General features: G+C 44.0%; 1 protein-coding gene and 1 non-coding gene across 4 annotated transcripts in view; one reads left to right on the top strand and one right to left on the bottom strand.

Annotated features, from left to right (window-relative positions):
• LOC126458068 (ski oncogene) overlaps window positions 1–23,518 on the top strand; it is a 633,895-nt gene that overhangs the window by 146,984 nt on the left and 463,393 nt on the right. The window lies entirely within an intron of this gene.
• Trnas-cga (transfer RNA serine (anticodon CGA)) lies at window positions 12,600–12,674 on the bottom strand. Its single transcript has one exon. It is a non-coding gene; the product is annotated as a tRNA-Ser (tRNA).

Raw genomic sequence — 23,518 nt, 5'->3', positions numbered from 1 at the left:
GTTGGCCATATCTTTTAATTCCTTGATTAATACGCTGGAACGTATGTCTAGAAGCGATCGATTGTCATTTTCTGGGGAAATCAAAAGCGACTCATGTTCCTAAGTCTCATAATACACTCCTGGAAATTGAAATAAGAACACCGTGAATTCATTGTCCCAGGAAGGGGAAACTTTATTGACACATTCCTGGGATCAGATACATCACATGATCACACTGACAGAACCACAGGCACATAGACACAGGCAACAGAGCATGCACAATGTCGGCACTAGTACAGTGTATATCCACCTTTCGCAGCAATGCAGGCTGGTATTCTCCCATGGAGACGATCGTAGAGATGCTGGATGTAGTCCTGTGGAACGGCTTGCCATGCCATTTCCACCTGGCGCCTCAGTTGGACCAGCGTTCGTGCTGGACGTGCAGACCGCGTGAGACGACGCTTCATCCAGTCCCAAACATGCTCAATGGGGGACAGATCCGGAGATCTTGCTGGCCAGGGTAGTTGACTTACACCTTCTAGAGCACGTTGGGTGGCACGGGATACATGCGGACGTGCATTGTCCTGTTGGAACAGCAAGTTCCCTTGCCGGTCTAGGAATGGTAGAACGATGGGTTCGATGACGGTTTGGATATATCGTGCACTATTCAGTGTCCCCTCGACGATCACCAGTGGTGTACGGCCAGTGTAGGAGATCGCTCCCCACACCATGATGCCGGGTGTTGGCCCTGTGTGCCTCGGTCGTATGCAGTCCTGATTGTGGCGCTCACCTGCACGGCGCCAAACACGCATACGACCATCATTGGCACCAAGGCAGAAGCGACTCTCATCGCTGAAGACGACACGTCTCCATTCGTCCCTCCATTCACGCCTGTCGCGACACCACTGGAGGCGGGCTGCACGATGTTGGGGCGTGAGCGGAAGACGGCCTAACGGTGTGCGGGACCATAGCCCAGCTTCATGGAGACGGTTGCGAATGGTCCTCGCCGATACCCCAGGAGCAACAGTGTCCCTAATTTGCTTTGAAGTGGCGGTGCGGTCCCCTACGGCACTGCGTAGGATCCTACGGTCTTGGCGTGCATCCGTGCGTCGCTGCGGTCCGGTCCCAGGTCGACGGGCACGTGCACCTTCCGCCGACCACTGGCGACAACATCGATGTACTGTGGAGACCTCACGCCCCACGTGTTGAGCAATTCGGCGGTACGTCCACCCGGCCTCCCGCATGCCCACTATGCGCCCTCGCTCAAAGTCCGTCAACTGCACATACGGTTCACGTCCACGCTGTCGCGGCATGCTACCAGTGTTAAAGACTGCGATGGAGCTCCGTATGCCACGGCAAACTGGCTGACATTGACGGCGGCGGTGCACAAATGCTGCGCAGCTAGCGCCATTCGACGGCCAACACCGCGGTTCCTGGTGTGTCCGCTGTGCCGTGCGTGTGATCATTGCTTGTACAGCCCTCTCGCAGTGTCCGGAGCAAGTATGGTGGGTCTGACACACCGGTGTCAATGTGTTCTTTTTTCCATTTCCAGGAGTGTAATAAGGCTACTTAAGTAGTTATAGACAAAACTGGTCGATTTGACAACACAGTACGTTGCACAGACTGTGTCGAGTAACTTCTTACATACTGCATAAGAAATACCTGGCATATGACGATTCATTATGGAAGCACGCATCACTTGTACATCTACTTCTGCCTGTTCACTGTAAGGTTCTCATTATCACGAATCTTCACAAGAATTTGCACGAGTCAAACTTATGCCTTCCCAATGAGGCTACATTGCTTCACTAGAGTTCGTTGATATGTCGTCCAAAAGTTCCACAAATACTCCCTGCCGGAAAATCCTCTAATTCTCTTACGCGGGGAGGAAGCATCTACCGGTCAATAGAACCACAAAGTGATACCTGCCACTACATAGGTTTGAAGGTGTAATAAAATCCACAGGAATATATGGGATCAGGGCGATTTTAAAGTCGCCACTTCAACTCGTTGAGGCACCCCACTTTGTCCTGTTGACTGCGACGATCGAATTGGAGAGGCAGCTTGTAAAACACGACGTGATGTGACATCCGGTGATAGTACTACGCTAAATGACCTACCGTACTGGAAACCTACATAATAAACATGAACATAAGCGCGAGCGCTAGTAATTTTAATGTACTTTTTTGTCTTTCTAATTGTAAAATAAACCGATTCCAGAGATTATGTTTGTGATTTCATTCATAGCGGGCACCACAGCAGTGAATTTATTAAAAAAAGTGCCATTTTCCATGTTTGCTGTGTTAATGCGTCAAAAGAGGAAAATGCTGATTTCTTTTAAAATGTTTTCGAGTTAAATGTTATCTGCTTATCTGCTAAATCCTGCCTAGAAGCTCTTCAAGTTTGTTTTAGGTTGTGGAATTCTGCTATATTAATTGAGATCAATGGAACTTTGCATCTGCACCTTTAACGAGTATATAGAATTTTTTGATCTATAGATCGGCGGGTACCTGAAGAAGACTAGGAACTGTACATGAATATTTCAACCGTGTTGTTAAGAAGCCGGCCGGAGTGGCCGAGCGGTTAAAGGCGCTACAGTCTGGAACCGCACGGCCACTACGGTCGCAGGTTCGAATCCTGCCTCGGGCATGGATGTGTGTGATGTCCTTAGGTTAGTTAGGTTTAAGTAGTTCTAAGTTCTAGGGGACTTATGACCACAGCAGTTGAGTCCCAAAGTGCTCAGAGCCATTTGAACCATTTTTTTGTTGTTAAGAGGACACACAAATAAACAGTTCATTCACTCACAAAAATCGTAGTTCAGTTTCGAATTTTCAAGAGCCAAAATTAAGACGCCGGCCGGTGTGGCCGAGCGGTTCTAGGCGCTTCAGTCTTGAACCGCGCGATCGCTACGGACGCAGGTTCGAATCCTGCCTCGGGCATGGATGTGTCTGATGTCCTTAGATTAGTTAGGTTTAAGTAGTTAAGTTCTAGGGGAGTGATGACCACAGATGTTAAGTCCTATAGTGCTCAGAGCCATTTGAACCATTTTTTAATCATAATTTAGTTATTTCGAAGTAAACAGGCGGCTTATCAGTTATACTTTGAGGAAGTGTCGTGTATGAGCTTCACCAATTTCGTGATTCAGTTTTCTGTGTTTCCTTGACGCACGGCGATGTTTGGTTGTCTTCGGGTAGTGCACCTTGGCTTTCTCATAATACCTTCAAAGTAACTGAGAAGGGGTGTGTTCTGGAGCCTCTTCTATGAATGTTATTCCTACAAAGACCTACCTGTACACTGGGCGATAACTCAGGGAAAACAACACCCATGCTTCGTTTTAAGAGACTCTTCTGCAAGAGCATACAAAGGTCATAGATGTAAGATAACGAGTTATGAACAACATTCCTCACATCTGAAATGTATCCGGAATGCAAGTGGGGAGAAGAACCTGTTGTGAATGCTGCACGGCGCGAAAGGAGCAGAACACGGAAGCGGGGTTGTAGGGGTTGAAAGGAGAAGGGAGAACAAAGGAGAAAACTACTTTTGTATTCTTGAGACGTAATGTATTGCAAGGAATGGTGAATCACAGTACGTCTCAGACTTTGCCAGTTAACTGGCGGCCTTTGTAGCGACGAAAACGCTGAATGAACCTCCAGACAATGCTGCTCCTCAGGCTGGTTCCTGTTTTGGAAGCAAAAGTTTTAAGCGACTAGCAGTGCTGGAAATAAGAGGAGCAGGGGATTTATTGTTCCTCAGCACGCGCGAAATGCTGTACAGCTCTTAGACTTATGTAGTTTTCCGTGGTTGATGGAATGGAACGAAGTATCGAAGTGTATTTCGGGTGACGCTATTAATGCTCAACTGCTGCTGTTAAATGTGGTTTTAATTATGGGGCCGAGCAAAGGAAGCGATTCGGCTGTGAAACTGGAGATTTTGCGTAATGAAAGCACTGCTCAGCAAAAAGGCCGTGATCGTTTTTTGACCGTTTAGGGCACGAGTGGGTAACGGGTAGCCCGCAGACCGAATCCGATCCGCGATAGGCCCGCGGAAGAAATTCGCAAGTTACTCCGAATTGTTTATCGACAGGGATTGCGTATTTCATTGCCATATTTTATTTTTCTGTTCTTTCTCGCATTAACATTTATAATTCTTGTCCGTTGTTGGCGTATTACAAGACTGCAACTGTTATAACGGAAAGTAATTTGAAAATGATTAGCTGCAACTAGTTGCTTTTATAAGTGTATTTATGTGTCGTGAATATACACTACTGGCCATTAAAATTGCTACACCAAGAAGAAATGCAGATGATAAACGGGTATTCATTGGACAAATATATTATACTAGAACTGACATGTGATTCATTTTCACGCAATTTGGGTGCATAGATCCTGAGAAATCAGTACCCAGAACAACCTCCTCTGGCCGTAATAACGGCCTTTATACGCCTGGGCATTGAGTCAAACAGAGCTTGGATGGCGTGTACACGTACAGCTACGCAAGCAGCTTCAACACGATACCACATTTAAACAAGAGTAGTGGCTGGCCTATTGTGACGAGCCAGTTGCTCTGCCACCATTGACCAGACGTTTTCAGTTGGCGAGAGATCTGGAGAATGTGCTAGCCAGGGCAGCAGTCGCACATTTTCTGTATCCAGAAAGGCCCGTACAGGACCTGCAACATGCGGTCGTGCATTATCCTGCTGAAATCTAGGGTTTCGCTGGGATCGAATGATGGGTGGAGCCACGGGTCGTAACACATCTGAAATGTAACGTCCACTGTTCAAAGTGCTGTCAATGCGAACAAGAGGTGACCGAGACGTGTAACCAATGGCACCCCATACCATCACGCCGGGTGATACGCCAGTATGGCGATGACGAATACACGCTTCCAATGTGCGTTCGGGCGATGTCGCCAAACACGGATGCGACCATCATGATGTTGTAAACAGAACATGGATTCATCCGAAAAAAATGACGTTTTGCCATTCGTGTACCCAGGTTCGTCGTTGAGTACACCATCGCAGGCGCTCCTGTCTGTGATACTGCGTCAAGGGTAACCGCAGCCATGGTCTCCGAGCTGATAGTCCATGCTGCTGCAAACGTCGTCGAACTGTTCGTGCAGATGGTTGTTGTCTTGCAATCGTCCCCGTCTGTTGACTCAGGGATCGAGACGTGGCTGCACGATCCGTTACAGCCATGCGGATAAGATGCCTGTCATCTCGACTGCGAGTGATACGAGGCCGTTGGGATCCAGCACGGCATTCCGTATTACCCTCCTGAACGCACCGATTCCATATTCCGCTAACAGTCATTGGATCTCGACCAACGCGAGGAGCAATGTCGCGACACGATAAACCGCAATCGTGATAGACTACAATCCGACCTTCATCAAAGTCGGAAACATGATGGTACGCATTTCTCGTCCTTACACGAGGCATCACAACAACGTTTCACCAGGCAACGCCGGTGAACGTCTGTGTTTGAGAAATCGGTTGGAAACTTTTCCTCATGTCAGCACGTTGTAGGTGTCGCCACCGGCGCCAACCTTGTGTGAATGCTGTGAAAAGCTAATCATTTGCATATCACAGCATCTTCTTCCTGTCGATTAAATTTCGCGTCTGTACCACGTCATCTTCGTGGTGTAGCAATTTTAATGGCCAGTAGTGTACTTTCTTTACTTAAACGCGTTGCACATATTTGCAACGGAAGTATTTAAGACAGCTATTGTAAATCGCCGTAAGTAAATACTGTTAACGAGGCGCCAATAAACGTAACCATTTGAAAAAGAGGTGAATACAAAATGAATGTACTCTCAAAAACGCTTGTTTTGAGGCGTAATTTGTTGGTGTGGCGTGTCGGTAAGTGTGTGCTATTCATAACGTTGGTTAACTCCATAAACATTAACGTGGCTGACACGCGCTAGAAGCGCTGCTGCCGCCTCGCGTGACGAGGCAGCCGGCCGGAGTGCCCGTGCGGTTCTAGGCGCTACAGTCTGGAGCCGAGAGACCGCTACGGTCGCAGGTTCGAATCTTGCCTCGGGCATGGATATGTGTTATGTTCTTAGGTTAGTTAGGTTTAATTAGTTCTAAGTTCCATGCGACCGATGACCTCAGAAGTTAAGTCGCATAGTGCTCAGAGCCATTTGAACCATTATTTGTGACGAGGCGGCCCGCAAGTTTATTAAGTATGTCACTCAGACGCGCTGGTCGCCAGAGGGTGCCCTTGTCTGGTTTAGGTTGTGAAAACCGTGCTCATGCCAGCTAACACACTGAACAATATTCAGAACTATTTTGTACTGTATGATGCATAACTTGAAGGTAATTGATGCACAGTTTTATATTTCGTCCATCAAATTAGGGTAACTAAAAGAGGTACATGCAGTGGTCCTCAGATCAAAGATGTTACTAAATGCGGAGAAAATAGCTTAGTGCTGGCCCATAACCCAATTCCTAGAAATAAAAACATCGAATGGTAACCCAAAACAGCAACAACAACAAAAAAAAAAAAAAAAAAGACAGAGAGAGAGAGAGAGAGAAGAAAGCTATAGATAGTTCAGTGCTAGAACTGACAAAAAAAGAAAGTGTACGCTATAATTAAAAGTTGTCATACGCGCTGCATTCGTGCCGACTAACATTGCTGAAAGAGACTTACAGTATTACAGAACACAGATAAAAGATATAAGAACGAGAAATCAGTCCGGGAAAATTAATTTTCGTGTGATCTCGTAATAGTGAATCAGGTTTTTCATGTAAAAATATGCACTTTCCATTTAATTTGGTATTTTATTGCACAAGAAATTTGACTGTAATAATTACATCTAGAGTAGTGAGTGATACGATTACGATTTTTAAGGTTTTCATTCTCATTAAAGTCTTGATAGCATGCTTTTCAGGACGTTAAAGGAATGGTTTGATATAGCCCGACGACTGCCACGCATGTCCGCCTTATTCAGATCTCAGCCTGGGTACGCCGACGAGTTATCAGTGTGCGGGCGCGGCGCTGCGACCTGCCCCACGGCAGTGTCGTGTTTGCCTTAATTAGCTCCTGGGCCGGGCCAGGCCCCGCTCGCTAACCACGTGTAACGGAGTAAACACCGCGCAGCCTTCCGCGACGCGTCGCCTCACCGCCTCACGTGAGGCTGCGAGCGTCTTAGCTGTTTGCTTATAAGCCAGGCGTTCTGCCACTGGGCTACAGCCCGAACAAGACAAATCCGTGCCTGAACGTTCAGCTGCGAACTATCAAACCGGAGGTACTCAGTGATACGCATTATTCCGTTGCAGTCTTTGACTTCATCATATTATTTAAGGGGAATGTCAATGCCATGTTCTTATAATGTTAAAAGTAACATATTTATATCCCGTATTGTAAGGAACTATTCAAAGGGAATAAAACAAAACTTTTCCAGGATTTGTCTGGAGCGATTTAGGGAAATCACGGAAAACCTAACTCAGGATGGTCGGACGCGGGATTGAACCGTCGTCCTCCCGAATACGAGTCCAGTGTTTAACCACTGTGCCACCTCGCTCGGTGTCCGTCTGAGGGATCTTGCTGCTTGTGTTGTATTTTTTGACTGTAATTTCTACCTTGGAGACTCGCTGTCTATCCAGTCCTTGTAGACTGTCTTCTGTATTACGGCCAGGCTTAATTCCAAATTCCTTCACAATCTTTATTCTGCCTGCATTTCCATGATTAAAGGTAATCACAGCATGATTGACCCCAGTCTTCATTGTTCTCGAGCCAACAATACGTTTATGGGTATCCTGGTCCATAAAACATTGTTGAAAGGTATTAGAACAAATAAGCCCTCGGTCACAAATATTAAGTCAAAATTGACCAGGTTTCGACGCTACTATGAGCGTCGTCTTCAGATTTAGACTAACTGTTCTAAAACACATCAGATATATAATACATTAATAAAATTAAAGTTTGTACTGACTGGAAAAAGATGCAGCACTTACAAGTCACATATTAAAAAAGATCTAAGCCGGAAAGGCGACGTCATGAATAGTTGTGACATGGCGAGTCGCTAAGGTTCAAATGGCTCTGAGCACTATGGGACTCAACTTCTGAGGTCATTAGTCCCCTAGAACTTAGAACTAGTTAAACCTAACTAACCTAAGGACATCACACACATCCATGCCCGAGACAGGATTCGAACCTGCGACCGTAGCGGTCTCGCGGTTCCAGACTGCAGCTCCTAGAACCGCACGGCCACTTCGGCCGGCGAGTCGCTAAGGGCTGCTCGTACTGTGAACAAGGGTTGCAACATCAGTCTTGTCCCTTTAATCATCCAACGAACCAGGTTAACATCCTAAGATTCGCAGAAGACATTCTACTGTTGATTCACGAAATTGATAACTTCGCATCTTCGACTACTGATGTTACTAAGCTTGCTCTGTAGTGTCCGTATTGTCTGTCGTACTAAAGTTATGTGTTGTGATGCTTTATACTATTTTCTCTGTTGGTGCAGCTAGTTTAATTAGCTACAAAGTTTCTAATAAATGTATAAGACACACAGAGATGTCTCAAGAACAGAAGCACCTCGAGATGGATTCAAATGATACAAAATGCCATAATAGCTAAGTGGTTATTTTGTCACTGTAACCTGTATCTTTACATATATTCATTTGAATCATCACAGTTGCTGTCATTTGCGATCCATTTTGTTGCTTCGTATTGATTGATCGCCAGTCGTGTATTCGAACAACAGTGTTTTCGCCCATTTTTGAGCAATAAGTAACGTGTAACGCGTTTGTATAGCCCATTGTGGAACTGTTACGTCTGCTACCTTCAATCAGAATATCGCAAGACGTTGAACAGTTGTGCCATGTAATTATTGTCATTGGAATTTGCACAATAAGGTAAAATCGACTCAGTCGTTCCCTTTAAATCCATGGTTTGGAATTAAATGTATTTTGGACTCGGTACAAGTGCCCTAAGGACCCTCGCGACTGCATTGCGCTCTTGGAGAAGTGTTTTGGATCCTAATCTCAGTCATCGGCGAAGTTACCAAACCTTCGCTGCTGGCTGGGAACGAATCTAAAATGTTGCCAGTTGCCAGCAGAGATGCCCACTTTACAAAGTTTTCAGAGGTGCGCGACGCGAAATCCCACGTAATACAAAGTGATACATAGGCGTAATTGCCAAGTACAGGGCATGAGCCCAGCCGGCTGCTTCTCCTGCCTTACGATATTCCGCCGTTGCGTGGGAGGGGGGGGGGGAATTCCCCCCCCCCCCCCCCACTTTATTTTCGTTAAGGCCGCACGTGCCCTTTTTCATATGTCGAGCAAGGGAGGTGCTGATTATTGGGTGTGCCAAATTCATTCTTCTGCTTTAGGCGTACTTCCACGATTACAAACACGTTTATCAATGTGACGTCGCGTGGGGAATTCACAGGTAAGCAGCTTCTTTAGATGGTGGGAGACAAATGTATAATTACTTAGTCAAATAAAGCTAAATAATAAATATCAGTTCAGTGATGTGTGAGCTAGATGTTCTTTAACACTTCATTGAGAACTATCATAACGGATTAGACTGGCAGCACAGCACACTCAGACGACTCTATTGTCTTGTAAACAATGCGTGCTTACGTTGTCCTTATTTGAGAACATTTCCCGCTTATTGTAAAGAAGCGTTTCGCTGCAATCCTCAACGAACGTTATATCGCTCTACTTCCATATTTAAGAGCTCTCGAAAGACATAAAATGGTGTTTTTTGTTTGTTTTAGACCACAGTGGGAAAAATATCCAGAGTACCAACAGTATATCCGAATATTCGTTGCTTTATATAACACATCCTGCCGCCTGTCTTGTTCCGGTGTATCGAACTGTATAAGAAATACACATACAGAAAAGCCAACGAACAAGTTGCTATTGAAGTGGGTTCAGCACAATGGATTATCTGCGAAATCGCAGACGAAATTACAATGAATTATCGCTTCGCTTGGGATTGACTTTTTTAAAAAAGCTTTCGGCTCAGTGCCAACAAAAATGTGCTGAGAGCCATTTAGGAGCAAGTTAATGATTCAGTCTATGTTAATATGCTAAATAATGTATACGTGAATGCTATATATTACGTGATAGGTGGAATGCACCAGTATGGCTTCAAGAGCTTGGTTCAATCTTATGCGATTTTGGTGCAGAGGAGGACATCGACCACATCATTTTCGGAAGCCTACTGCAATACCACGTGACTAACCATTTCCTGGACTATGGCTTCGTGTAAAACAGCATCCCACCAAAATGAAGTCACTATTCACAACACATTATGTGTCTCTGTGTAAACATTTATACAACGCTTTAGCGGTTCAACACGTGATATAATCAGAATTTTTACAGCCAATGTAAGTATTCTAAGTGAGTGGTGAGTGTGTGTGTGTCTTTGATTGTATATGTCATTTAATTTGTAGCATGTCTGTATCAAAGGCTGGCTGAGTGAATTATGTTCGAAGGCCACAAATTATATAAAAGTCTGATAGAAGAGGAGCCGGGCTCGGAGATTCCACATCACCAAAACCCTAGCAGCCATAGAAGGTTATAGATCCAACAATGGGATAAAAGGAATACGTGTTACACTCGAACATAGCTGAATCACTTCTGTTTTGATGGACGACAGTGCACATAAATATCAGCTAGTAATGGAAGAACTCAGTATAGAAAATGTGAAATAACTTGAGGATTTACTGCAAGAAGAGCAAGGTAATGTAAATCAGCACTTGAGTAGATTACAAATTAACAACCAATTTATAGAACAAGTTGATAAGTACCTTTATTTAGACTCGTTGATGGACACCAAAAGAAATGAACAAAGGCGTAAAGAAATGGCTTGTCGACCGTTTGGTACCAGTGGTTCCAATATTAGCGTTCGATGTACCTAGAAAGGAAAGTTTACAGTTATGTATTACTGGTTTTGACTTATATGCGAAGAATTGAGAGTGGTTCAGCGAGCAATTGAGAGATAGGTGTCTGTTGTACGCGACCCACCGTCGCCAACGCCTCTTCCACAAAACTACAGAATTTAAGCAAGCAGCCGAAGCTTACGGAGAACACATTCCGTGGAAGTCGCCCTGTGAACGAAAGAACGAAGTGGTAAATAATGAAATCTGATGGTCAAACAAAGAGGAGACAATAAGTATGAGCATTCGCAGTCGAGAGATGTGCTGCTGGCAGGCGCACGATAGCGGTCACGTGAGCAAGGACAAGCCAGCTCGTAAGCAGACAACGCAGCGGAGGCAGTCCCGCCGCGGAGAGGTCCCTGACCTGAGTGCGCCATTACGTCACCAGCAGCGAGCGTGCTCCGTTAGAGCCGCCGCCTAGACGCGACACGGCCTCCGGAAGGACGAGCCCTCCTTTCTCTCTCTCTCTCTCTCTCTCTCTCTCTCTCTCTATATATATATATATATATATATATATCGTCGTAGCTCACCGTCTCGTGGTTGTATGAGACCTGCTGGTATTGCATGCTACATATATCGTATCGGAAAACCAACCAACAGGTACGAAGAAGACATATTGGTACGTTTGCTCTTGTAATCTCGACATGAAACTATGATAAATTGAGTGTCATTTCATATCTAATAAACTGGGACATAATTAGGATCACGATTAAACAATTCATAAGACAAGGCTCTTAAATACTATAACGGTTCTTGGGGTTGGTCCCAAGAGCTTCTGAAAAGCAGCCGCTTATAAGCAACTGTCTCCCAGAATTTTTCCATTAAAAAAAGAAGGAAGAATTTGAATTCATTAGAGACGAAAGGAGAAGATAAGGGTTTAACGAGATGTCGACGACGAATTCATTAGATACGGAAACCTAAACTCGTGCGGAACAATGACCGAGAAGAAAGTCAGAAGTGTTATTTTCAAAGAAGGGATCTCAGCTTTGGCGTAGCCGATTAATTTAAGCCGTGGGATTATGAATCCGGATGACTGGACTGGAATTAGAGCTCAATTGCTCTCTGATGCGAATCCAGTTCCTTAACCTCAATTAACTCCCTAGTTTGTCATTCTTAGTCGAATCATTGCTAGGAACGTACTTAACCCTAGACTAGTAAACCGTTGTAAACCTTACAAATTCGTAGTTCCCACCAATCTGGTATTATTAGTATAGGGTTAAAACAGGACATTTGGAGAACTTGTAATTAAGTAGTGCATAAACTATGGATTATGATATATGTAAATTGAAGGGGATCACTGCTGTCAGCTGCAGCGGGACACTAAACGGAATCAGCGGTGGCGAGCGAAAATACGTACGGACCAGGATTCGAAGCCGAGATCTCCTGCTTACTAGGCAGGTGCGGTAACCATTGCGCCATCCAGGACACAACGTTATCGCGACTGCGCGGACTATCTCTGCACTCCTCACGGCCGATCCACACTCCCACCGAGCGCCACATATCTGCAGTCCCTCTGCAGCTGACAGCAGTGATCCCCCTTCAATTTACATGTAATGCTTCACAGCTCTGGATTCTGCGCGGTATCTGTTCTTTCGCACATGTCACCATGCATTCATATATAGATTATGAATTTCTTTGAATAAAATATGGAGAAGTACAATTTTCGACGAGATTTTCACTCTGCAGCGGAGTGTGCGCTGATATGAAACTTCCTGGCAGATTAAAACTGTGTGCCGGACCGAGACTCGAACTCGGGACCTTTGCCTTTCGCGGGCAAGCGCTCTACCAACTGAGCTACCCAAGCACGACTCACGCCCCGCCCTCACAGCTTCACTTCGCCAGTACCTCGCCTCCTAGGCGTTGTAATGCCTTAGTTTTGCATTGACAGAAATAGAGTTCTTATTATAGTGATTCCAAGTGAGCTTATATGCTTTTTGTGATCTGAAGATTCTATCTTTATTGGCTATTGAGTTCAGTATATATATATATATATAATGTACGCATTTTCTTGAAATAATACATCGGAAATAAATTGTAATACAGTGACAACTCTCGTACACCTTGAATGGAAATTACACTTGGCTCTTATTCTGCAAAAATCAGACATTAAATTACAGTTAGTTATAAGAATTCTGATGAGGTTTTGATTATATTATAAAACGCATTTACGATATAGGCCTATCACCGAGTAATGTCAGTTTCGGATATCTTGTCTTAATGGCCGAAGATAATGCAGATGTTCAAAGAAATCACACGTCATTCACTACTGGGTGGTTTACTTTCTCCGATAGCGTAACGGATGCACTCCATGAAATCCATTGGTAGGCATTACAAGAAAGGTGTCGTGCATTTCTCAAATTTGTGCTTTATAAGAGGTTTTAAGAACGGATTATCGTATTTCCCTGCTTAAAAAGCATATATTGCACAAGATTCAACGCGGCGAAAATGTTTCAGGTTCTTCAAGAAGCCTCATAGCGTAGAACCGATTCTCCGTATGCAGAGTGGTTCACTTAAACGTTTCAGCGCAAGTATCTGTGGAACAACAATAGATATTGAAGAACGGCAAGACAGGGACTCGTGAAAGTAAATACTGTGAGACATTCTAAAACGTAAGGAAATATTGTTCTCAAGGTAAACTTTTTTTTTAATGGATATCCCGTATTATTTCTTACGCAATCAGTAACATGAAAAATCACAAAAAGAATGGTGTTGGTTACATCACAATACGTCAGCACAGACGAGCAAACCCTTTCCTTATTTTTCATTGTGTGTGACTGGACATCTTTATTGTTTCCGATCCACTTAACAACAGTGTTAACAGCAATAAATACAGCGTTTGCTGCATCCTCGTACGTGATTACGCGCAACATGGGGTTCACACTTGCATCCCGGCATGTGCAATAGCGGCGCGTTTCGTTTATTTCAGACGTCAATTTCGCTTTGCAATTTCTTGGGGTGTAATTGACATATTGCGATGCAACCTCTGCAATTCTTTTTCGATTTTTCATGTTACGGATCGTATAAGAAATAATATGGACTGTCCATATAAAACATACGTTTCTGTTGAAAATAATATTTGCTTACGTTTTAGAGTATCTTGTAGTAGTCACTTCGTGAGCCTGCCTTACATTTATGAATGTAAAGCAGGCTCACAAAAGTGAGTCAATTTTCAATAACTAGTTGTTTCATAGATACTTGCGCTGAAACGTTTAAAAGTGATCCACCTTTGTAATATACTGGTGTCATTTGCTAAGAATATCCGACCTACTGGCCGAACCCTTACTTAAAAGCAGAAGAGGAAAAAGAAAACACTCTCTTGAATTCAATTAGCTACAAATTCTACATAAGGGAAGGAGCTCATAACCGCTAAGGCTATAAATCGCATTTCAACGTATTTACGGCAGCTATCTGACCTTGGTGCCGCAGTGCAGCACCAGTAATGCTAATCCAGTTAGCGGTCGCCGACCGCTGCGTTTCCTGACAGGATTAACATAATTTTTGCGTGGCCGAGATAATGCAGAACCGGTTCGGGTATTAACTTCCTGCTCCCTAGAGGTGTTCGAACGTCACACAACCTGCCGGCTTTAGTTACTGGGAAGAAACGCTATTGGATTATTTTTATACATGCTAAAATCGCTGACTACATTGCCATGTTGAAAGACTGATTAATATTTAACGGAGATCTTAGTTTATGCTTTTATTTTATATAACACGAGCCAACCGTAACGGTTGTGTTAGTTCTGCTTTCATGCTTTCAAACAAATCCTTTCAACTCAATTTGTTTTTTTTAAAGCGGGTCTCTGTGATGGAATATGTTCACAAAATACGATCACTGTACACCGAAATTTCAGTAATATCTTGTAAGTTTTGTAAGTGAGATAGACATCGTAAATCAACCCAACACACTGCGAAATGATTGTAAGTCCTGTAAAACAGCGTCTCCGTGAAGTCACTGCTGCTTCTGCAACTGATGTATGAAAAGATTTGTCCGGAGGGCAGAATGTAACGCAGGATGATATGCGAAATAAAAGCATTATTCTGTAGAGTGATTTGTCCATTAGTTTTCACAATATATGTAAATGACATTGTGGATAACTTCGGAACTTACGTAAGCTTTTCCGGATGATGCTGCAGTATACAGAAGTAAAACCGCTAGAAAATTGTAGTGAAATGCAGGAAGACCTGCAAAGGATCTGCCGTTTGGTACGGTGGTTGACAATTGACCACAACATAAACCAATGTCATATATTGCGGCTAAATGGTCAAAAAGGCCCGTTACTATACGATTACAGGTTTGCAGAACAATCATTGGAACGAAACGCATCCATTAAATATCTGGGCGTTATTGGTAGAACGAATGAAGAGGAACAATGCCATAAAGCTGCCAGACTCACATCCATTGAAAGAATCTTCAGAAGTGTGATATATTCATAGTGACTAATACTTCAATATTGCTCGCCAGTCTGCGGTCTGTACCAGATAAGATACAAAGAAGAGAAGCGCGTTTTGTTACAGAATCATTTAGTAAGCGCGAAAGCTTCATGGAGATGCTTAGACAACTCCAGTGGCAGACGATGCAAGAGAGTCGTTCTGCATCACGGTGTAGTTTGCTATTAAATTCGGAGAGCGTACGTTTCTAGTACAGTCAGTTTTCTCGGTTAGAGGCGCCATGTCACGGATTGCGCGACCCCTCCCGCCGGACGTTCGTTTCCTCCCTCGGGCATGGGTTTGTGTGTTTTTCTTGGTGTAAATTAGTTTAAGTAGTGTGTAAGTCTAGGGATCGATGACATCAGCAGTTTGGTCCCTTAGGAATTCACACACATTTGAATATTTGTTCCTCCCTATGTATATCTCGCGAAAAGACCATGAAGAAAAAAATAGAGGTTTTCGAACTCACATAGAGGGTTATCAAAAATAGTTCCAGATTGGAACGGGGAAGGGAGAAAGTAATAGTGGCGCACGTAATACTCTCCGTTACACACCATAAGAAGGCCTGCGGAGTGTAGTTGTAGATGTGAAGCAGTAATGACTTCAGCTTTTCTTTGAACTTAATTTGAAGGAGGATGTAGAAGCAGACTACTACAGGCGAAAAGAGAATTTCTGGCCAGGGAAAGCCTATTAGTACTAAATATAGACTTTAATTCTAGGGAGAACTTTCTGAGAATTTACGTTTGAAACACAGCATTATATGGTAGTAAAACGTGGACTGTGGGAAAACCGGAACAGAAGAGAATCGAAGCATTTGAGATGTTGTGCAACAGCCGTATGTTAAAAAATAGGTAGACTGATAAGGTAAGGTAAGGTAAGGAAACAGTAGGTTCTCCACAGAGTCAGCTATGAAGAACACTGACGAGAGGAAGGGACAGGATGATTAGGCTTTTGTTAAGACGTCACGTAACAACTTCCGTGGTACTGTAAGGGGGCGACAGAGACTGGAATACCTCCAACAAATATCTGAGGGTGTAGGGTGTAAGTGCTACTTTGAGATGAAGTTAGCGCAGGAGAGGAATTGTTGGTGGGCCACATCAAACCAGTCAGTATTTTGATGACCTAAAAAAAAAAACCGAAAGGAATCTCGATGTCATTGTGTAAATGATCAAAGGATTTTGTGGCTGAGTTCCACACTCATCTCTTTGTCACGCTAATTCTGAGCGTGGTAACAAGTGACTTCCAGATTATGTTTTTATCAATATGAACACTTAAGAATATAAACATTTATTCATTTAGCATCAAGTACAATTTATAATTGTGTGGTTGTATACATGAATTTTGTTTTATCTAAGTTCAGTGACAGTCCATTTGCAGAGAAAATGTTGTTGGTTTTCAGGAAATTTTTGAATTTTCAATTGTTGAGGTTACTCCATTCGGTTGATTATAATATTTGCATCGTCAGTCAAAAGAACTATTTCTGTTTCTTTGATATTTTATGGTAGATCATTTGTAAACAGTCATCCCACTCTAAGACCTATGTGCAACAGGAGTGACGCATTGTTAGAAGAGAGTACATGTTCCGGCTTTCCTGCAGACACCGTTATCCTGCAGAACGGATAACAATTATCGTGTGAGGATTTGTAGCTCTCCCCATGATGGGTCAGGGGTGCACTACACAAAAACAGCTTCTCAGGGAACAGAGCACTTGTTTTCTTTGTTTTCTTTTTAGCTAGACGGTAGTTTGAGGTGCCCTCATGAACACGCGCCAGTCGATACGCAGGAAAGCAAGTCAAACGGCGTTCAGAATAAACACACTTCGACTGTCAGTTTTTGTCAGTAAAATCCAGGAGTATTCATAATAAAGTTCCCGAATTTACTGCCCTCCAGGAAAATTCTCGCGCTCAAATTATTCGTGGGACCGAGAGCTGGCTGAAACCCGGAGTGGAAAGCTCTGAGATATTTCGAGTCGTGGAACGTGTATCGGAAAGACAGATTAGATGCCATACGAGGGGGAGTGTTCATTGCGGTTTACAAAAATATGTCGCTCTTGAGATCGAAGTTGAGTATGACAGTGAAGTTATGTGATCGCTTACAACAGGTGTAGGTGAAACACTGTTAATTGTTGGAAGTTTTTACCGGCCACCCGATTCCGCCGACAGTTCTCGAGTCATTAAAAGAAAGTCTATGGTCAGTAGCGCGTAAATACCCAGATCATGCAATACGAGTCAGAGGCGACTAACCAACCGAGTATAAACTGGGATGTCTGTGGAGTCATTGCGGGGGGTACGTACAGACAGTCGTGCGACGTACTTTTGAACACGTTTTCAAAAAATTGTCTTGAGCAGCTAGCTCTGCAACCCACGCACAATGAAAATATCTTAGACCTTGTAGCCACAAATAGGCAGGACCTTATCGACAAAGTCAGTAAAAATGTAAATGTCGTGTGACTAGGGCCTCCCATCGGGTAGACCGTTCGCCGGGTGCAAGTCTTTAGATTTGACGCCACTTCGGCGACTTGCGCGTCGATAGGGATGAAATGATGGTGATTAGGACAACACAACACAACACCCAGTCCCTGAACAGAGAAAATCTCCGACCCCGCCGCGAATCGAACCCGGGCCCTTAGGATTGACATTCTGTCGCGCCGACCACTCAGCTACCGGGGTCGGACGACAATGTCAGTACAGAAACAGGAATTAACAACTATGCAACTATAGCAACTATGATTACGAAAGTTGATAAAAGTCAAGAAGGCTAGAAGAGTGTTTCTGCTAGGTAGAGCAGATCAGCAGTTTTTGTCACATGCCTTACAGTGTGAATTGACACCACTTAGTTTCAGTAAAATGAATGTAGAGGAATTATGGGCAAAGTTTAAGCAGAATGTAAATGTGGGCAGTCATGTCCCTGTTAAGCGGAGAAAAGGTGGAAAAGACCGACCATGGTTTACTAACGAAATTCGGAAGGTGCTGAGGATTCAGTCTTGTTTCACTCTCGGTTCAAAAGGGAATGCACAAATGACGACAAGCGAAGGTTAATAGAGATTCGTGCGTCTGTGAAAAGATCTTTGCACGAACCATATAGCAACTGCCACGTTCGAGAAATCGTTCACGCTGGAGAAATGCACAAAAAACCCGTCATTTGACCATCGTACAGACTCCCGTATGGATGGTACAGTTATAAGCATCCCTGGCGTAGAGAAACAACTGAAAGATTCGAAAGAAATAAATCACCAGGTCCGGCATAAATCTTATCAAGCCCGCTTCATTCAGTGAACACAGCCTCCAGACAGGTAATGGCTCCACGTTTTTATATAAGCTGCATCTTCCTGTCGAGCACTTGCACGCTCACTAAAAGGCAACAGTCACCTGGAAAATGAGAAAAGACTTAACAGAAGTCTGCGCAAACGCACTCTCGATCCTTGGAGTCTTCCCGTACGTGAAAAGTAATTTTCTAGATCACTAAGGATCACTAAGTCTTTACTTCAGTTAAAAACTTGGAGACATGCAACTACGTTCTACAGGTGCCTCGACTTGCCACCTCAGCCCCATGAGGTTACCCCTCCTCCCCCCACTCCTTGATTTTTCGGGCTTCAAACCGTACAACTAAATTGTTACAACATTCAAACCTTTCAGCTCGTTAGTTTCCAAAGCAACATATTGGCACATCCATTGGTCAGTTCCTGCTTCCTCTAATAAAAACTGCCTTATAGGTGCTGTACCGTGGCAGGACCTGCAGAAATTGATTTTCGCCGAATGCTGGCAAAAACAGACAATCACAGGAAAATTATTACAGGATGAACAAAGCACACTTCCCCTGGATCGGCAATAGTGTGGCGTGGTCAGAAAGTGGTATATTGCGTAGTGATTTTTGCCCATTTTGAATATACAGTACTATGAATTGCGAAGAGGGTAAGGAGAGCAGAGGGTGATGTGTGTGATCAGAAACAGAATCACGTGGGAGACGGCAGTGGGACTACGTGGTTTCCAGAACACAGACGCAGCAGTAGACCAGCGGTACGCTGAGACTAACGGGTGCAGGGTCGGCGAGTTTGGCCTGTGGGTCCCGGCGTGGCGCAGCGCGGCACGGCGGTTATAAATAGCGAAGCATCAGCCACAGCGGGCGCACAAACCGCTTATTAATGACCGCCACCCGGACTGCTGCGATTAATCTGCACCAGACCAACAGACACGGTGGAGGCACCCGCCCCTACGACCAGAACTCCTCCTCACAAAGTACGCCAGCGTTCAAGCCCTGTGGATTGTTCAGCTACTTGCTGCGCTTGCAGAAGACGCTGCGTTGATTCGTGTGACAAGAAACGTTTTGTTTCTTTCTCTAGTGACCTCATCTTAACTGGTGTGTTATAGTGGTTTTCGGCCTGCATGACGTACAGCCCTCTCTTAATATTTAGGAATTTTCAAGTAGGTCCTACTTTATAGAGGTAAGTTGCATTTATTTGAAAAAAAATACAATACTTTTTAAAAGTAATGCAACAATTTGATGCAAGAGAATTGCTGTATTAGTAGTTAGTGGTTGATTATACAGGACGAACATCATTGAAACCGACAAGCTGCAGGGGCAGATGTTTGACTGGATATGGAGGAAAAAAAGGTCCTATGAACATGTGCCCGGAAATGCATCGTTGCCACGATAGATGGAGTCGACGAATGAGAGCTCCTCTGACCACTTGCCGTGTGTTCCTTGTATGTTACAGGCTGTGTGATTAACGCAGCGTACTGTAAGCAGCAGAATAGTCTGGTATTCGTGTTGGGAACAAGCCGAGATGGTGTTTGTGGCCGGTTGTGTCGAGAGGCAGTACTGCAGTACCACAACAAGTTCCCTCACCGTCACAGACACCAACCACATCACACAGCATTTCAAGCCCTTTTTGCCTTTTTGGGCATTTGTGTGGTCATGGGTCCTTTCAGACAGACGAACGTGCATGGAGGCCGCGGACTGTGCGTACACCAGATTTGGAGAACAGGGTTCTACAGGATATTTACTCGAACCCTAGTACAAGCTCAAAGTAAGTGGCCCATCAACATTGTGTAAGCCGAAGTACGATTATCTGTATCCTGCATCACATCCGCTACTATACCTATCACCTTCAATCCCATGGAGGACACGTTGAAGATTTGTTGTGACGTGAATGCGGTATAGCTCTGTACTGTCCTCCGGTACGATTCGTCGTCGTTACACGCACAACATCCATTTCTGGACACATTTTATGGGAGATTTTTTCCTCCATTTCCAGTCAGGAATCCGTCCCTGCAATATGTCTGTTTTAGTAATGTTCACCCTGTATTTGATAAACTGCAGATAACGTTTGTAGACGATGTAGACTGCAGGAAGGTGACGTCTTAGGAAATCGTTCGCGCTTAAATAATAACACGTGTTCTGTGATCAGTAGGCGGACTAAGTTACAGTCGCCAGGTATGTGGAAAATAACATGTTCGGAACAATTAAAGAGACTGAGCGATGTTGCACATAGCTAAGATACTGGACTCGTATTCAGGACGGCGGCAGTTCAGTCCCCGTCCGGCCATCTAGATTTAGATTAGCTTTAATTAGCCCTAAATCGCTTAAGGCTAATGCCGGGGTGGTTCCTTTGAACGGGCACGACCGACGTCTGTCCTCATCCGTTCTCAGTCCGAGCTTATTCTCTGTCTCTAATGAGCTCGTTGTTGACGGGATGTTAATGCTACTTTTCCTGCCTTTCTTTCTCAATTGAAGGTGGAACATCCACGTGTGTCAAGCCGTGGGGAAGGCAGATGCAAGACTCTTATTTGTTGGGGAAATTCTAAAGAAATGTAAATCACAGACGAAAGAAGTCACTCAAAAAACGTCGTTCTAATAATTTATTGTTTTTTATAGGTGGTCCGGGTCGCAAATCAAGTTGGATTAACGGAAGAGACTGATAGAGAATGTTCAGAGAAGAACTTCGGGCATCGTCACGGATTCGTTGGACTAGAAGTGGTCAACCAGTTGCAGTGTAGAGGCTGTGGGAAAGGTGTATATCGCGGAGAAACTTACTAACAAAATATTACGTTCTTAAACCAGCCAAGAGTTATATTCGGAATATGCAGAGAGTATGGAAGTGAAATCGAATGTTGTCCATTGTTTACCTTCTGCCACTTGACGTTCGGTGCTGCGGACCATTGGATCGAATTAGACAAGAATGGGGAAAGAATGACCGGGGTCTTCTTGGAGGAGCTATTCCGACCTTCGCCTTAATTAAATAACGAATACCGAGAAAATGCAGAGCAAATATCTTGATTATCTATGAATTCTACTCTTAATTCATATGGAATCCATTTTCGTGCCAATGCTACGTAAAATTCTCAAGTAGGTGCGTGAATCAGTAAGACATTTTGAGGTGAAGGTCAACTCGTTAATGTTAATAAAAGCGCTGTAAGCCTGTAAATTAATAATTCAGGCCAGAAAAGTGTATATTTTTCATAGCGCCTGCCAATCTTGTAAGTAATATAGATTACAAATTAGTTTCAGACGAGTTCAACGTAGGAAGCTTGTGTTTTTCCCCCCTGAATGCCACCAGAGTACGGAGAGATTGCTCTCTCTGTACGCTGGTCACGTAATGCGGCCACGTCCCCTGCTATCTGGGTCGCTATATTTTCCGTAGCCGCTCTGATGGCAGCTCCTTTTTTCTCATGCCTGCAACCAGTGTCTCCCCCTCCTGTCGTACACTCTGGTTCACTGTCTTATCCTTTTGTTTAAATACAATCACAGATACTCTGATTTTTGCAATTTACCCGGCGAATATGTTGCTAGACGTTAAAATTGAGACGCTGTGAACAAATGTGAAATTAGCGTGAAATGTACCTCATTTGTATGAAAATTAGCAGCTCAGCCGCACAAAGTAGATACAAGTAACGCCAACCGTACAAAGTAGATACAAGTAACGTCATCTACATTCTGTATAAAAGAAAAGATTGTGCAGCGGTTATCTAATTTAGAAATTTCATTTGGATGTTGTTTGGTTGTGGAAATATCGTGTGAGAAGAAGAACGCCCTCCAGCACATATTGGAACGCGACAGCGGCAGGATCGTGGCGTATGATTGAAGTGAGCATTAAATAAGCATTCTGTTTCGTGTACTGAGTAACTAGAATAGGTACGCACTAGTCTTGGTACAGAAAACTCGCCTAAAACATCACATAACCACTTCCGGCCTGAACTGCACTCTTCCTACAATGCTATTGTCCAGATCTGTATTGTTTGGTCCATTCACGAAGCACAACTTTGTGCTCACTGTGGCAATAACCTTTCGCGATGTACATTACATACAGTTTCCTTTGCAATGTTCTCTCTAAAACAGTATTTCCTGTCGGGTTTGAACAGATTGTCATAAGGTGTGACAGTCATCACTAGTCCCTGTCGCTTAGGATCTTTTTTTACGACCTTACGCCCTTGTATACACGTTGGGCAGTCCCCGTTTATACATCAAGTTGGGAAACTTCATTCTGTGGTCATGAGCACGTTCAAACTCGCCATTCTTTCATGTCGACCCATCTCACTGCCCTGATTCCATACAAGTGATTGTCACATACAGCGTGTTTGTTTTAACTTGAGGCTACTAAACATCTCAAAAACGACGCATCGTACGAAAAAAATGTTCTTGGTGAAAAGTTAGACTTGTATCTGTGGTACAACGGGCCATCTCTTAACCACCCCTCCTGCATGGGCAGGGTCACTTTGTATTTTCAAATGGGAACTACGCCCCCCCCCCCCCCCCGCCCTTTTTATTGCATATTCGGTTTTACGTCAAAAATACGTACGGTTTATTCGAATAATTGTTTTCCATTCGTGGCAGATGGTGTTGTAATAGACAAATATCAGGTGAGCCTGTTTCTGCACTTACGAACCGACGCAGTTGAGTCTTCATTTCATTTACGATATAAATGTAAACTTTTGTGTTCTAACGGTTGATATTGATGTTCAGACGTTACTTGAGTGTTGCATATGTCATTGTACAGTACAGAAAACATGATAACACTGACATTTCTGGAAAATATCTTCTTGGGTGGTAACGTAATTTCCTGCTCCCTGCGGTGTTGCCTTGGTGAGTCCCAACGCCATCGGAATACTTGATTTCGGTGGCCACCCTCGAACCCCTCCATCAGGGTGCCTGATTTCGGTATCTGTTACTATCAAACTGCCGTAGCTCCCTGTGTTGGCCTCTACTTGGCTACCGGCGGAATACA

This window comes from Schistocerca serialis, chromosome 2 (genome assembly GCF_023864345.2).
Source record: "Schistocerca serialis cubense isolate TAMUIC-IGC-003099 chromosome 2, iqSchSeri2.2, whole genome shotgun sequence".
Classification (NCBI taxonomy): Eukaryota; Metazoa; Arthropoda; class Insecta; order Orthoptera; family Acrididae; genus Schistocerca; species Schistocerca serialis.
The sequence above is the reverse complement of the archived record's forward strand: the minus strand, read 5'-3'. Positions and strand labels throughout refer to the sequence as shown.